Genomic DNA, 13,848 nt, shown 5'->3' with positions numbered 1-13,848 from the left:
CTTCTGGGTCCTGCCTCCAGGGTTGATCTAGAAGCCTGCAGCCTGGATGCCGTTCGAATTAGTATCAGGAGGCAGAAAGCAACAGGGAGACGAATACCAGCTAAACACAGGAGAGGCGTTTTCCACCCAGTTGTCCGAGGTTGGAGCGGAGCGTCCTCCAGCACTCTGGGCCCGTTTCAGTTTTAGCTCGTGGTCCGATGTCACGTAGGCTCTTCTTCAGCTGGACGTGTTCCTCAGAGGGCCCCAGGCCCCTGAGGACAGCGCCCGACACCTGTCATTAATAACCATGGACTGATGATCCAGTGCCCAGGGAGGGAGCCAGAGCATCACCAGAACCGGTCACCTGCAGACTCCAGGCCCTTGAGAGGGGGCATCTGGGAAGGCACCCACACCCCAGCTGGCTGGTGGGACTGGACAAGGCCCTGGGACCCCCGAGGCTGGACAAGCTGCTGGATGTGTGTGGGGGGCACGCTTGCTGCCGGGCTGTCACCTGCCTTCTCCCTGTGAGTGGGTGCGTGTGTAAGGTGGCGCTCGTGCGGACAGGTGCCACCCAGAGGCCAGACTGCAGCAAAGAGTAAGCGAAGTCCCTGGGGAGGTCGGAAGAGTCTCCACAAGGCCCAGGAGCTTCGCTCAGAGGGCGTTTCACAGCAATAAGGACACGGGGAGGGGTCTGAGCCAGCCCCTCGCTGCAGAGGGACTACTGAGAAGCCGCTGGTTCCTGTGACAGGGTGTCCCTGTCAACACAGGAAATGGGCGGAGGACCACGGCACCTGGGGGTCACTCATGGGCGGAACCCCTAGCAGAACATTCAGTTAGTTAATGGGCTTGTCATGTCGCCCCTCCCCACTCCAGATCGCCGGTGCCACCGCTGCTTCTGGACGCTCACTGGTCCCCTCAGAGCCTGGCCTGCCCGGGCCCGGGCCCGGCTCCCTGTGCCTCCGGCCACTCTGGCTGCGGTCCCCCGAGTCCCCATCCCCGCAGAGCTCTCCCCTCTCCTCCCCCGGCTGCCGACCTCTGTCCTTTGTGCTTGTGTGATCCGAAGTGACCCCAACCTTCTCCTCCTGCCTTCCCTGACCCCATGGCCCTTCGTCCTGGGCTCCCGTTGGTCAGAGTGTGACTCCCAGCTGGAAAGGCCACGCGAATTTCTGGGGCGGTTTGATGCGTGACCGTCTACCCGGCCCCACCGCAGGGCTCCCTGGAGCCGGGGTATCGTCCCGGACGCCTGCTCGCTCTTGCCCCGGGCTGGGAGGGGGGGTCTTCTCGGGCTGTCCTAGAGCCATCCAAAGCAGCAGCTGCCCGAGCCGCGGGGCAGGTGGGGCCCCGCAGAGACCTGGAAGGCCTCCGGCTGCAGGCACAGTGGGCGGCGGCGGCTCCTCTCCAGCCCTGTGACTCTGCGAGGAGCTGCCATCACTCCCCACTGGCCACTCCGTGTCCACGGCCAGCACAGCCTTCAGGAGGAACGAGGGGGCCTGGGCTCCTTGAAGGACACCAGGCCCTCCCTGTGTGGGCTGCCTACAACGACCTGGCCCGGGGCTTCCCCAGAGCTGCTCTTCTCCCCTAATCGGACCCGACGAGACCCCCAGCTGGGACGGGAGCCAGCGGCGCCATCTGGAGAGGCTCCCTTAACCGCCCAGGGCTTGGTTTCCTCACCCGTAAACTAGAGGTCAGAATCCCTCCTGTGTTGACGAGACAGACGTTCCTAACATCGCCTGGCACGAAATAGATCTCCAAGAGTCTCGGCTCCCCCTCTCTGCCACGGCTTCCCCGCACCGTGCTGCTTTTCTCTGGGGGGTTCTGTCCCCATCGCCTCCCTTCCAGGGCAGAAGCCTCCTCTCCGGTCTTAGGAAAAGACCCCAGACCCCTTCCTGTGGCAGAGTTAAGTCACAGACCGGCGCCCCCCAGCGGGAGGCGGTGTTGACGAGCTGCCTTCAGCCAAAGAACCGGACAATGACGGTGATGTTTGGGGACTGGCATTTGTAGCTAGAGATTCTCAGGCTGAGGCTGCTCTGCCCATGAGTACGTGACTTTTGGTGACGAATGGGATGGGGTGAGGAGGAGCCAGCATCCCCAAAAGACGAAGTACTAAGTCCCAGCTTCTCCACTCCCCGGCCGCGTGACCCTGAACAAGCCTCGTGACCTCGCCACGTGTCCTCCTCCGTGCCGCGTGCTGAGGACCAGTGCCGACGCCCACCCGACAGGGCCCTGCCACATGTCCCCTGCCCTTGCAGACCAGGACAGGTGCAGGGGGAAGGCCGAGCAGGGCACAGCGGGAGGGGGACCATGAGGGCGCAGCTGGGCGAGAAAGCATCGCTGTCGCCGACTCCCGCGCCCACAGACCAGGACGGGGCCGGGGAGCGGACGGGGAGGGAAACCCGCCTCGGCCAGTGAGTGTGAGGGAGGGAGGTGGCCTGGAAGTGGCCCCGATGGCGGGAGCTGACACTCATCAAGCGCCACCTTGTGCCAGGGGAGGGGAGAGTCTTTGAAGCCAGGTGGGTGACCAGTCCGTCTCCCGCCTTCACCCCACTTTACAGACCAGTAAACGGAGGCTGGTGGACGTGAGGACGATGTTGAGGGAGCGTAGGCATGGGGCAGATCGGGGGCTCGAGCCTGGCGCCCCCACCCCCAGCTGGCAGCCCCGTCCCTGGCCGGCCCCCAACAGTCGGTCCAGCTGCCGGGAGCTGCAGGCCAAGCGGGTTCGGAAGCCGTGCTTGTGCTCGGGGGGGAGGGCGCCGGGACCAGCTAACAGTGTCGGCCCAGGGTGTGGGCGAGGCAGCCGCGGCCGGCCTGCCACATGTCACCGCGCTGGATCACGCCCCGTTGGCCCTGAGCTGATGGACACCTTCCTGCCCAAGCAGATGAGAGGTCTGTTTAATTTCCCTGGGGCCTTACGGGGCCACTGGTCTGAGAGCTGCAGTCTGGGGCTTCATGAGGGTCCTCGGGGATGGCTTTCTGCACTTTGGGTTTTAGCCTGAGCTGAGCAGACAGGTTGCTCTCCAGAGACCAGCTTTGGGAGCTGCTCTATATTATCCTGGAAGAACTCCCCTGAGACCTGAATACTGGAGGGCCATTTTCCTAAGAGCCAAGAGGACTCCACCTCGGGTGCTTGGGGATCTCAGAGGTGCAATGATAAACTCCCCTCTGTGAAACCGCGTGGGTGTCGGGGGGCAGCCCAGGCCCCTGCAGCAGCGAGCGTGTGACGAGTGTGTCGGAGGGTGAAACGAGCCAGCAGACACAACGCGGTACCTGGTTAGCTGAGTTGAGCAGGTTGGTTACAGTCAAGTTCATCTCAGAAGTCGGTTATCCGCCTCTGCTGGTGCGACCTCCCGGGTCCGAGGAAGGGGGAGTCACAGCCCTCATCCAGAGTGATGACGCCGGGAGAGGAGGAGGGACGATGATGACCGTGAGGCCAGTGACCGAGTGCCCGGCCCGTGGGCCGAGCGGTCCCAGGTAGTTCCGGCACCGGCCTGCCCGTGGCGCTCTCGGCCCCTCGCTGCTGTGCGGCCCAGGACCGGCCTGCGGCCCACGGGGCTGGGGACCCTGCGCTGAATGCCTCACGTGCCGCCTTTCCCCGTCGGTCTGCGGCCGGCCCATCGGGAGCGTGTCTCCAGACGTGCGAGGGGGGCTTTGAGACCACCCTCCTCCCCCCGCCGTGCGCGGTGCCCTCGTGGGCTGGGCTGGGGGCCGGGGGGCGGGGGCTGCTGTTTCCCGAATCTCGCCGTTCCATCTGTCGGTTTGTCTGTCCCTGCGCCCACGCCACACTGTGCCGATTACTACGGCTTCGCGGAAGGTCTGATACCGGCAGAGCTGGTCCTCCAGCCCTGTCCTTCGTTTTCAAGATCTTCCCGCCCTTGTATATCAGCTCGTCAATTTCCACCGAAAGGAAACCTACTGGGATTTGGATTGGGATGGCGCTGAGTTCAGATGTCAACCGGGGGGAGCTACGTGCTTACAGCATCGTAGATCCCCAGCTCGCGGACCTCTGAGACACGCAGGCTCGGTCCTAGACCACCGCGATGAGGCGGGTCGCACGATATTCTGGATTCCCAGCGCTCACGAAGTCGTGTCGACACGGTCCTCTAGCCTAGTGAGTGTGCGACAGCACCGTGTCTAAGAAAACCCAATGCGCTGCCCTAATCAAAAAATGCTTTATTGCTAAGGAACGCTCACTGCCATCCGACGAAGACCAGCGATGGCCGATCACAGGACGACACAGTAATCAGGAAAAAGCTGGACGCCTTGCGGGAAGGACGGAACCGGGACGCAGGGCCACGAGGCGAGCAAAGGCTGCTGGAAAAACGGCGCCGACAGACGGGCTCGTGGCGGGGTCGCCCCGAACCTTCCGCTTGTGAGGAACGCAGCGTCCGCGAAGCCAGACGGGGTTCGCCCGCGCCCGCGGCAGCTCCCCTCGGCGGTTTGAGCTGCCGAGGTCTTGTGGGTCCTCACAGGACCCCCCCGCCACTTTCCAACCTATGGCCGAGCACAGGCCCCACCTGCCGCCCCGCCTGGCTCGGCAGCCCGAGGGAGAGGGGGCCGTGGGGGCCAGGGGCTCTGCATTTGCATTTCGGTTCTCGGACTTCTGAAATCCTGGGTGTGGTGTGGTGTGTGTGCAGAGGAGCGTTAACACAGCAGCCCTACCTGCAGGGGTTCTGGAACTGGCACCCGGAAACCTGGGTTTCGGGGGGCTGCCAGCCCCTCACTGGTAAGAACGGCTCGCTGTGCCCCAGCTGTTTGCAGACCACGTGGCTCGTGCCGGACGCCTTTCCTTCGGGGGTCTGGGTTTTTGACACATGCCAGGCAGGGGGTGTCTGTGTGATCAGCCTCCAGTGAAAACCCTGGGCACTCAGTCTCCAGGGGGCTTCCCTGGTAGGCGACACTTCGTGTGTGTTGTCACACCACGCTTTCGGGAGGAGCGAGCGCGTCCCGGGTGACGTCAGGGAGGGGACTCTGGGACGCCCGCGCCTGGCTTCCCCTGGCTTTGTCCCATCTGCTTCCCCCCTTTGCTGGCTTTGCTTTGTGTCCTTTGCTGTGATGAGCCAGAGCTGGGAGGCAATGATATGCTGTGCCCGTCAGCCTTTCTAGTGAGTGGCCGAGTCTGGGGGTGGTCGTGGGGACCCCCAACACAGAGGACCCGGGCTTTATGCTCCCAAGCCAGGGCTTTCTCCAGGAGGGGGTCATGGAGGGGGAGCGGGGTGGGAAGTGGGTACAGAGAGGTCAGCGCAATACAATATATCATTTTACTTCATAAGGAGGGTGTCTCTCTCGGCCTCTAAAAGGAAAGTGATTCTGACACCTGCTGAGGCTCGGATGAGCCTGCGCGACACGACGCTGAGTGAAATAAGCAGACACGGAAGGGCAAACACTGCATGACTCCACTCATACGAGGTCCTTAGAGCTGTCAAGCTCATAGAGACAGGAGGCAGAAGGCCGGGGGTGGGGGAGGGGCGGGGATGGGGAGTGGGTGTTGAATGGGGACAGAGTTTCAGTTTGGGAAGATGAGAAAGTTCTGGAGACGGCCGGAGATGACGTTTGCACAACGATGTGAATGTGCTTAATGCCACTGGACGTTACACTTGAAAAGGGTTTGAATGGTAAGTTTTGTGTTATGTCTATTTTACCACAATAATTTAAAACAGCCAATAAAATAGCACGTCTGTGTTCACGCCACCGCAGCCCGGGGAAGGCGCGGATGGACGTGCCTCGCGGACACCACCTCTGGACGGAGGGGTTGTGACAGATGGTCCTCTTTCTGCTTTTTTATTTTCCACGTTTTTTTTTGGCATGGGATACACATTGCTTTTTTAATGTTAAAAAAATTTTAAGTATAGTAAAGCACAAACAAAAAGAAAATAAACGATTATATGTATATTCCTTCTGAAATTTGAAAAAATCTATCAACAATAAATAATATGAAGAGGAAAAAAAAATCAATATCCTCTACCAAACAGAATATTGGGAAGATGAAGACAAGCTAATTGTCTTGCAAAAAAGTGCTCCGTGGAGCAGGCAGACAGCCACCCGGGTCCCGATAGAGGGGACCGTGTGGATTCCCGGCCACCCAGACGTACCCCGCTTCCGGAGGTGGACTCCCCAGGGAGGCCAGGGGCTGTGGTCACTGGTTCAGACGGCACTGGGAACGGGAACCCATACCCCTGGGTTCTGTGAAACCATTCGAGAGGCTTTCTCCATCTGCGGGCAGTTCTGTTCTGCTGAATTAGGATCTTGGTCCATGCTCCCGGGTCCTGCCTTGGTGGCACCCCAGGAAGTGGGGTGTCACCCCGGGGAGGCAAGGGGGAAAGATGGCACGATGCGCTCGGAAAATCACCTCCGACGGCGACAGCCCAGCACGGCGTGTTAGCACCCCGCTCCCACGGGGCGACCTGCCCAATGTCTCGCTGGTCCTGTGTGCAGGACAGTGGCCTGAGGGGTCCCTCAGGGCTGCAGCCATCTGGAAGGGCGTGCTCAGGCTGATGGGAGGGGACAGTGGGGCATGTGTCCCACAGTCTTTGTCTCCGAGATGGCTGACTGTGGACCTGCGATCGTCACCCCAGCCTTGGAGCCTCCCTTGAGCTCTCCATCTCCTCGGAGGGGGCAGCAGTGGGGGCGCAGCAGAGAAATGGCCCCCGTCGCCCATGGCCTACTCCCCAAACGCTTCTCTGCAGCCCAGCTTCATCCGCGCTGTGGACAGAGCCTGTTCAGAATTCGCAGCTGCTCGGGCTCATGAATTATGGAAGACGCCGGATCAGTCCGTCGGCACCCTGTCAGGGAGGAATCAGAGGCCCCAGCGCCGGCCGACAGCTCTCTGGGTGGAGATGCCAGCTTCCATGGCCGAGGGGCCGCTGCTGGGAGCCCTTGGCCGTGAGCTGGCTGCCCCGTGGGAGCTCTGCTCCCCGCACCCCCCTCCCACGCGCCCCGTCTCTCTGTGTCTCTGCCAGGCGCAGATTTGACAAGTGTCTTTAAAGGCAGGGGAGAGGGTGACAACAAAAAGCCCCAGCCTGTGTATTTTGAGCACATTCCAAGATGCTGTTCGTGAATAATTGATGCCAGCGCAGGGTTTGTCCTGAGGTCACCTTGGGTGGGGATGGTTTCAGCCACAATGTCACGCGTTCCCCGTGGAGCTGACGAGATGGCCCTCCTTGCCCAGGGCCCCATCCCAGTGCCAGGCAAGCTGGCCGCGAGGGCACGGCGGGCGGCCTGGCTCTGGAACGACGGTGTCTCGTTTCGTTCAGTCCGGGCCATGTTGTACATGGACAGACGTGGAGGACGTGATGCTGAGGAAAACAAGCCAGATGTGAAAGGGCAGCTACTGTCTGCTTCCCTCACGCGAGGTCCCTAGAGCAGACGCATTCACGGAGGCGGAAGGAGGACGGCGGGGCCGGGGCCGGGGCCGGGGCCGAGTTTCAGTTTGGGAAGGAGCAGAGTTTTGTGGATGGACGCACGACAGTAGGAATATAGTTAATGCCTCTAAAAATGGTTAAAATGGTCACATATCTTATGTATACTTTGCCCCGATAAAAAAATTAAATTGAAAAACAAACAAGAAAGCGGCGGGGGAGCCGGTGGGGGAGCGGGGTGCGAGGCGGCAGAAGGGCCCGGGGAGCAGCGGCCAGGCCGGGCTCCCCTCGCTCCTCAAGGGAGGACAGGTTCCGGCCGGCATTCGGCCCCCGGCGGCTCAGCTCTGCTGGGCATGGCTGCCCAGGTGCCTCCAGGATAGAGCGCTACCAGTGTGGCTGCAGGTACCATCCTGGTGGGTGCCCCGTGCCTGGGCCCCAGGGTGCTCTATGCCTGACCTGATCTCCTTCTCCAGTCCCTCTGTGTCTCCTCCATGTCCCCATACGATCCCCGGCCTCTACCCACCCCTGCAGCATCTGTGAGTGGGTCCCCCAGACTCTCAGCTGCCCTCAGGCCATGGGGGAGCTGCAGGTGGCCCAGGAAGGCTCACTAGGCCCTCCCAGCCACACGTGCTGCTGTGTCCTCTGACTGGGTGGCCCAGGTTGGCGGGTGGCTGCATGGGACGCCAAAGGTGAACCTTGACGGAACCCTGTCTGCTCCAGCCTGCCACCCAGTGCAGCAAGGCTCTGGGCCACATCTGGGAGGGCCATGGGGCCGCACGCGCTCACCTCCCACCTCTGCCTCTCCCCACCTCCGGCCCCTGCCGGAGCTTCCTCCGGCTTCCACGGGCAGGAAGGGCTGGGCTTCGGGCTGTCCGCTTCCTCTCCACCGTCAGGCGAACACGCAGGGATGGTTAGCAACGTGGCCTGGACACGCCGTGAGGAGCGCGGGCTGCATGCTGCCCATTTGCTTCCTGAGGTGTGTGCACTCCTGGCCATGCCTGGCAAACTTGGTGGGTGGGGACTCAGGACCCCCGAGCGAGGAGCTGTCCTCAAGGACAGCGGGTGACTCGCCTGACTCTGCAACAGACCTCGGCAGAGGGGACACCACTCTGGGTTGGACGGTTACCTGGGTTTGCCCGAGGCCTAACTCCTCGATGCAGGCCACGTCCAGGGGACAGAGAGGACACGGCTGAGACAGACACAGCAGTTTCATTAGAAGCTCGGAACGAGCCCAAGGGTTTGGGTGAAATCCCTCTGGGATCTCTAACGGAACGGAACAAAAAGCAGGGGGTCCTGCTGGAGCTCGGGAGGTAGGAAACTTGGGAAGCGCCACCGACGAGCCCCCTGTGATGCTCCAGCAGGCACGGGGCCGCCTGCTCCGAGGGGGCGGGTTTCAGCGCCCGGCCCCTGCGAGGGAGGCCTGGCGGTGTCGGCTTCCAGACGTGGCTTCCAGACGTGGCGCCCGCTCCCGCCAGCAGCGACATCCATCATCGCACGCAGACGCCTTGCCTCCGAAAGGCCACGCTATGAGAAGATGCCAATACACGCATTTGCATTTGCCGGGCAGAGCACCTGCTGGATGCGGACGCCCCCTCCACACCCTCGTCGCTCCTCACACCCTCTGCATCGACCACGGGCGCAGTCCGCCTTGGGTAGCCAATAGCCGGTGCCTTGGTAGGCTTTTTTTTTTTTTTTTTTGCCTTTTAATTTTCCGTATCAGGTTTAATTAAACCAAGGTGTGCCCGACCCTGTCAAATGATATCAAAACAGCTCTCCGGCCGCTGCGTGAGGAGAAACATCAGCATAAATTATTGATTAATCTTCATTCAAACTAATCTATCAATGACTTTCTCTGGCTGGGTGGACCGGCGGAGCCCTTAGATACTTCAATGCAAACAGCATCTGAAAGCTTCATTGCAAAGAGATCTGAGACTCATTCAATAGCCGTCAGTCGATTCAGCAGCCAGTGTGGGGGGCGCCGCCCCTGAAATCCTGAAGTTCAGCCATTCGCTTTGGCCCCAGTTCGGCGGTGCCCATGATGTCTGGTCAGTGAGTTCCATCTGGTCCCTGCTCTGGGATGGAGGCTGGTTCACAGCTCCGTGGGGGGAGGCGGCGGGGGGGAGCGACAGAGAGAGACACATGTGCAAGACATTCAGATCTAAGTTGTCAAGCGCCGTGATAGAAATATCAAGGAATAATACCGATAATCGTACAGAAACCTATGTAATCACACGGAGGTCTCATGTTTTAACACAGAGAACGAATCAGGAAGAGCTCTACGTTAATAAATTTGAAAACTGAATGAAAGACAGATATTTTTTAAAACACAACTTACCAAAACTATCACAAGAAAAAAATACTTATCTATTAAAGAAGCTGAATCCAGAATTAAAACTATCTGACAAAAAATTTTCCAGATGGTTTCAGTGGTGAACTCTACTAAACATTTAAGGAAGAAATAACCCCAAACTTGCACAAAACCTCCAAGAGAGCAAAGAAAGAAGGGACACTTCTCAGGTCATTGTATGAGGCTAGAACAATCTTCATACTGAATCCCGAAGGACATTACAATGAAGGAACATTATGGACCAACCGTTCTTATGAAAATAGACATGAAAATACATAACAAAATATTAGCGAATCAAATAAAACAGTATCGCAACCAAGTGGGATTTATTTCAGGAATGCAAGGTTGGCTTACCATTCAAAATCAATCCTAACACAACAAAGGAAAAAAGTAATATGATCAACTCCATGGATGCAGAAAAATTATTTGATGAAATTCAATATCATCCATGAAAAAGAAGCTCTTAGAAAACTAGAAATAGAAGGGAACATTCTTAACTTGAGAAAAATATATACACTAAAATTCAACAGTAACCATCAGACTTAAGGGCAGATTGCAGAAACCCCAACCCTGAGACTAAGAGAAACCAGATTTCACATTATTATCATCACGTTTCTTCTACGCTGTACTGGCGTGTCTAACCAATGCAATAAAGCAAGAAAAAAAAAGTATAAAGATTGGAGAAACTCATTATAGATGATATTATCATATATATATCGAAATTCCAGGAGAGTCTACAACCAACTACCAGATTTAATGAGCGAATTTAGCGCGATTGCTGGAAACGAGGTCAGCATGCTCAAGTTTCCTTATTCCAGAAACAAAAAAAATGCAAATGAGATAGAAAATCACCTTTGCAATAGTGTGAACAAACACCGACGCCTCAATCTATGGGGAGATATGCCAGACCTGCCACTGTACTGAGCGCAGCCTGCGGTCCGCTTGACAGCGTGGCACCCATGCCAATTTCCAGGCTGGATATGGCACTATAGTCACGTAGGATGTCATCGTTAGGGGAAGCTGGCAGAAGGCTACATGGGACTCTGCTATTTCTGCAATTTCCTGTGAATCTACCGCAATTTCAAAATAAAAAGACTTTAAAAAGCACATACCTTTTGATGAAGTAATCCTGTTTTATGACTCTAGCTTAAGGAAGAATCGAAAACGTACTCAGAGGATTAGCTGAAAGGATACTGGATCCCTCGCTAGGGCCGCTGTGACAAAGTACCACGGGAATCGCCTTTCTCACAGCTCTGGAGCCCGGGACTCCGAGATCAAGGTGTCAGCAGATTTGGTGTCTCCTGGGGCCTCTCTCCTTGGCTTGCCAACGGCCACCTTCCTCCTATGACCTTATAGGGTCCTCCATCACTCTGTGCTGTCTCTGCCCTAATCTCCTCCCTATAAGGACCCACCTTGGATTAGGGGCCTCCCCGCATACGACCTCATTTGACTTCAGTTACTTCTTTAAAAGCCCCATCTCCAAACAGCCATCCGGAGGTGCTGAAGGTTAGGACTTCAGCGTGTGAATTTTGAGGGGGAGGGGGCACGATTTGGTCCATGACGTTATCTTATTCAAGCACTGTCTCTAGTAATGAAAACCTGAAAGCTTACGCGTCCCCTATTGGGGGGCTGCTGGAGAGAACTGGGGTGCACGCATGTAACAGAACACGAGACAATTATTTAAAAAGAGACAAACATATGCTTACTAACGTTTGAAGATGCTCACGAGATGCTGATGAGTAAGACAGTGACGAGGTGGTGTACAACGTGTCATCTGATATCTGTGAAGAGAAAGATCTGTATCTGGAAGAGTTTACATCAAAATAGCAACTGTGCTTCCTTCTAGTTTATTTCTTCTTTGTGATATTTTTTATTTCTTACCTTTTAAAACAATGAACATGTATTATTTAATGTAATAACCTCTTAAAAACTTATTAAAAAAAAAAAAAAAAAAGAACTTGATAGCACACTTTATCGCCCTGAGCATTCACTAGAGAAAAGCATGAAGAGAAATTCCAACATCTGACGGGGCTCTTATTTGTAAGCGATGAAAACGGTTTCTAGCTGATTTAAGCAGAACATGAATTCATTAGAAGTGTCTCTGGGGGTGGGGGTCTGTGGACCCGGCTTGGAGCCCGGAAGAAGCAAGGCCAGCAGGACTGGTTTACCGAAGACACCATACTGCCACTGGGCACGAGATGCCGTGGGCGCCCCTCACTACCACTGCCGCCTGGGGGGGTGGACATCACCCGTCACCAGGACACATTCCACAAAGTCCTCACTTCTCAGCACTGGCCCCGGCTGAGTCTGAGCACCTGCCGTGTCTGGCTTTGATAGTGGCAGGTGGGCCTTGCCTCGTAAGGCAGAGGCCTCCGCAGACCCAGGCTGCAGCTAGGTCTTCGGGTGTTGATGACCGAACAAAGTGGCGCCCTTGTGAACGGAGGGAAGGGGCAGTCGGCTCTGTGCCGTGGGCCGACTCTGGCCCAACGCCTGCTTTCGTACGGACCATGAGCGAGGAATGGCTTCACACTTTAAAACACAGTAGTGAATACAATCAAAAGAAAACGAGTATTTCCGGGCCTGACACTCTGACGAGATGAGAACTTGAGCGCCGCGCTTTGCTAGCACGCGGCCACGTCCGCTCGCTGACGTGTGGCCTGCGGTCGCTTTCACGCGAGGGCAGAGCCAGCGATTTCGACGGATGCGTGCAAAGCTGTAAATAGCTACTGTCAGGCTCTTTACAGGACGTTTGCCGAGCCCTGACCAAGGGCGACGACACCCTCCAGCCACCACCATGCCCGGTTCATCGCTCTTTGCTCTCAGGGGCAAAGGGCCTCGAGGGGCTCGCGCCCTGGGCGGGGTGTGAGCCGAGGGCTGGGTCCCCGTGAGCGCGACGCTGCTGTCTGTCTCTGCTTCTCACTCTGCCCCTATCAAACTCCGGCCACCACCTGCTTCTTCGCTTTCTCCTCCGGAACGTCTCTCTGTGGCTCTCGGTTTCTGCCCGGTCGTGGGCTGAGTCCCCGTCGCTCCAGCTTGCTCCTGCCTTTCCCGCCCGCTCTCCCCTCGTGGTCGCTGCCTCTGCATCTTCCCAGCCCATCTCTCTCCCTCTGGTTGGTCCAGTCTTTCCAGGCAAAGCTTCTCACACCAGGTCCCTTTGTGGGCCAGTGACTAGCAGGGGCCCGGCCACTCTTTGTCCCCTCAGCTGTGGCCAAGGGGGGAGCCTTTGAGATACACGGCATGGGACCTATGGCTGCCGACGCACAGGGAGATGTTTCCGTTCCAAGATGCTGGGGGTGGGCGGATGCCACCCAGTCCAGGCAAACGATGGAGTGACGCAGACCAGTGGTGCAGGCCCACTCACATTCACATGCGTTCAGAGCAGTGGAGGGGGCCGCGCAGGGCTGCTGATGGGGGGCCTGGCGCCCCTTCCACGTCCTCGGCCATTTACTCCTCACATGACCTTGAGAGGAGACTGGCGACCGGCCAAGCCCATCTCTGTCTCTTCCCACCTGGGACGCACAGCTGGGTGACATTTCCTTGTGGTTCCATAGAGCCATGTGCTGAATCTGGCCATGGCGTGTGCACTTCCAGGTGACTTCCAGGTCTGGCCCATAAAATCCTGCGGTGCGAGCTCCCTGCTTTCCCTCTCCCAGTATCTGCCAGCTGGAGCTTGACAGCAGGGCAATGCTGGAAGCTACATGTAGTAAGTGGCAGAGTGGCTTTTAGCTTGGGTCCCTGAGTTGCCGTGTGGAGTGGAGCTGGCTGCTGACTGCACTTTTGATGAGTGTGGTAGATTAAAGATGGTCACAAATTCTGTGAACTTCTCTCACTGAAAGGAGGGGTCTATATACCTTTCCCTTAAATGAGTGAGCTCGTTACTGCTTCAACCAATAAAATATGGTGGATATGACACCACGTCCATCTCTGGGCTCACTCCACTTCTTGTCTCTTGGGGCAGACACTCTTGAAGCTCTGAGCCACTGAATGAAGAGTGTCCGCCCTGCTAGACAGACCACAGGAAAATGCCCCAAGACTACGAGAAGATACTCTGAGATCACATGGAAGGTGAGGCCAGCTGAGGCCAGGCTTCGAAGCACCTGTGCTGGCAAGTAAAGCCATCTCGAACCCTCCAGACAAGCTCTGCCACCAGATGAATACCACGAGTGACCT

The sequence above is a fragment of the Pteropus vampyrus genome, unplaced genomic scaffold (genome assembly GCF_000151845.1).
Source record: "Pteropus vampyrus isolate Shadow unplaced genomic scaffold, Pvam_2.0 Scaffold158, whole genome shotgun sequence".
Lineage (NCBI taxonomy): Eukaryota > Metazoa > Chordata > Mammalia > Chiroptera > Pteropodidae > Pteropus > Pteropus vampyrus.
The sequence above is the reverse complement of the archived record's forward strand: the minus strand, read 5'-3'. Positions refer to the sequence as shown.